Source organism: Mastigoproctus giganteus, chromosome 3 (assembly GCF_048544385.1).
Source record: "Mastigoproctus giganteus isolate SK-2022 chromosome 3, ASM4854438v1, whole genome shotgun sequence".
NCBI classification, from domain to species: Eukaryota; Metazoa; Arthropoda; class Arachnida; order Uropygi; family Thelyphonidae; genus Mastigoproctus; species Mastigoproctus giganteus.
Genome location: NC_143577.1, coordinates 240,412,868 through 240,416,581, shown reverse-complemented (window position 1 = coordinate 240,416,581; position 3,714 = coordinate 240,412,868).

Below are 3,714 nucleotides of genomic sequence, written 5' to 3'. Positions count from 1 at the left end.
TTTCCTTACATGGATTTTAAAAACACGATTCACAAAACATGCAGTCTTGAATGGGCCCAGCCTGCACCATTTAAGAGAGAGAGGATCACAGCTGCAATAGCAACCTTTACGCCGGAAATGATTGAGCACACATGGACAGAGATCGGCTGCTGCTGCTTGGATTGGATGTTTGCCGAGCAACGAATGGTGCTCATATTGAAACATACTTAGGTATGAAGTAAAACTAGAGATATTCCTGTAGATATTAACAAATAAATCAATTGATTGATGTAAGTATTTGCGTTGTTATTTTATCATGAAATCATGGAGCCTTTTTCGATGGCCCTGTATGACAACTTGATACAAAGAATAATTATTCTGATATATTTATTTAGACTTTAGTTAGTAAAGCTTTCAGCAGTCCCATACAAATTGGAAAAATTTGGTATTAGAAACAGAGTCAACAACAAAACGAATAAATGACAGAAGGATCACTGTGTGATCTGATTGAGTTAAATTCTACATTAGGGATAGAAACTAGATACTGTAGATTTAAGCTAAGGAAATATATATTGCAGACTAGACATAAATAAATTTATTTTAAAGCCAAAGAGTGACTGGGTACTGAAAAAAACAACCACCTCATCTTGTGGAGCTGGAAACTTTATGTTAAAGGATTACACAAACAATTATATGAAATAAATAAAAGCAATTAATGAGAAAGATACACTGGTGTTCAAAGAAGGTGCATCATCCCTTAAAATTGTAATTGTCATCCGAATAATGTAAGTATATGGCAATATTTCTTACAGATTGCATCAAATAAGACTGACACATGTAAGTGACAACCTATTGCATCAGATGTTACTTTCAGCTATATAAGCATGCTCTGCAAGAGTTGCAGTCATTCCTCACTTGTGTCATGTTGGTGAGATACGTGCAGTTGACGCTACAAAGAAAGAGTGCTATTGTTGCTTTACACGAGGATGTCCTTCCTGTCATATTGCTTATAGAGTGTCTTGTAATCAGTCGACAGTGAGTAGATTTCTTTCCAAACTCAAGAATACTGGTTCTGCTGATAGGAAAAAAAGAACCAGATGCAAACGAGTCTCTACGCCAAAACAGGACCGCGTTTTGAAGCGCTTATGCCTTAAAAACCATGAAGCTTCTTCATCTGAGCTCAAAAGAGAATGGGAAGAACATACAGGAGTGGTAGCAAGTGCAGTAACAGTCAGAAGATGCTACTTCAAAAATGGACTTGTACCCGTCATCCTAAGAAGAAGCCCCTCCTCACACAAAAAATTAAAAAGGTCCAATTAATTTGGTGTAAGGGGCATGTCAAATGCACCCCCCGGGCAGTGGAAGTCAGTTGTTTTATTGGATGAGAAGAAATTCAACTTGCATGGCTTTGATGGGAGACAAACGATTCGCCGTAGACGTGAAGAATACCATCCAGTAGATGTGGTGAAGAATACCATTCAGACTGAAATTCCCTACCAGCCAAATGATATGGGGGTGCATTTCGTATTGCGGAGTAGGTCACCTGCAGTTTATAAAAGGTTCCATAAATGCCAATGGATACCTGACTATATGGGAAGGCAAATTGCTGCCAACCATTAGAGACCATTTCAACTTGTCAAGTAACTGCATCTTTCAGGACAACTCCGCTCCTTGCCATCAGGCGAAAAGTCTAAGTGGGCACTTTTTTGGTTACTTTAGCTTTATTTCTGCATTAGAGGTTCAACAGTAATGTGTTTACATTTTTTACAGGTGAAAAAATGGTTGGAAGAACAGTCCATTACAACTCTTAGTTGGCCAGGAAACAGCCCGGACCTGAATCCTATAGAGAACTGTTGGCATCGTGTGGAATCTGCAGTTGCCAGAAAGAAACCAAAGACACTTCATGAACTTCAGGAAGCCATAATACATGTTTGGAACCACAAACTATCAGTTGATTATCTTCAGAAATTGATCTTGTCAATATCTTGACGGTGTGCTGCTGTCATCAGGGCCAGAGGCAGTTCAACTAAATATTAGTTTGCACCTGGTGAACTTTTCATTTTGTTTTCCATTTAAAATGATAAACTGAAGCAAATTGAGGGCTTTAGATAACATTTCAGCCATAATTGTTGTGTTTACCAAAACTGTTGTATAAATTTTGAAATATTTTGAGAGCACCTGTCAAATATTACTTAGCTTTGCCTTAACTATTAATAAATATCTTTTGTTTATATTTCTATTTGTGATGCTAGTCATTAATGTAACATACCATCGCAAAAAAGGGTTAGAAATGTGAAATTCCTAGGTGATGCACTTTCTTTGAACACCAGTGTATATAGTGTAAAAACATGTAAAATAGTAACTTTTAAGACTGGTTCTACATGAGCTATTTCCCTCATATAATTTTTTTTTTTTTTACTTTTATTTAAATTTCACCACAATTTTTTTTTAAACGTATTTGTCTAACTTGCTTTCCTCTGGCTAAAATGTTCTCTTTCCATCTGATTTGAAGAAAGCAATAGCACTCAACTGATTATGTTACTTCAAATTTTATAATAACCTAAATCAAGATAAGCCTACTATCAAATAACCAATGCTCTAGCAATGGTGATATCTTGCTTACCTTCATGTTTTTCCTTATTTCTCCCCTTAACATTCAAGGTGGCACAAACAAAATGCAAAACTATTCAGCCACCAAGTCCTAGAAATAAGTCAGTGCATCTCTGAGATACATTTGAAACCAATAACTAGAAAAGCTGATTTTTATACAGATACCAATTACTGTCAGTTTTAAGTAAACAAAATCTTTCCAATTTTAAAAATTAAGACAATCTGTAGAGAACTGAATTTATATTGTGATGTCACTTTCTCAATGCAAATGGCTTTAACGTCTTCTTGTTTACAATCACCATACATTATAACCCGTATTTTACACAGTTCTACAAAATATCACATTTTAATTAAAAATTATGCTACTTTCTTCAGTCTGTATGCTTTTACTGCTGGATGTTATGGTAACACCTTGACAGCTAACATCTTTCATAGAAAGAAACACATCAACTTGTATATTTACATCATTAGTAGGCCAGTCATATTGACAACCAAATTCTTTAACTGCGCATAAAGATCCAACTTGTACTCCAACTTCAGTCCCACTATTGGTACTACTTAAATTGGCACATGCTACAGAATTTGGCTCACTAAATATTTTGGGAGTTGCATATTTTACCAAAGGTGCATTTCTCATATCATTATGAGTAGGGATTACATTAGCACAGTCAGAATCATTTTTTGTGGCTATATTACTTTGGTTTAATGGCTGAATGGGAATATCATTATCGAAAATTTGAAAACTCTGAGAAATTTCAGATTTTGAAGGTTCAGTAATTTGCCCATTATCTGTGATTGAGATAACTGAAAGATTTAAATTATGATGCTTTTCTTCAGCTGTCAGTTTACATGTATCTGCTTCAACATTCAGTTCTGTGTGACATTGGGGAGATATTTTTGGTGTTTTAGTTTCTTGATATGCTACCGAGAGAATGTTTAATATCTGGTTTACATTCTGACAGGACTTTGTACTGCAAGGTTTACTCATGGAAGATATGTTATCTTGTTTTATGGAACATGGAACAGTATGTTCAACTATTTCTTCATTGAAATCATTATCTTGAACCTGTTTATTGCTTTCACAGTGCTCTATACTGTCATCTATCTCTTCAGTTTCAATTTCTG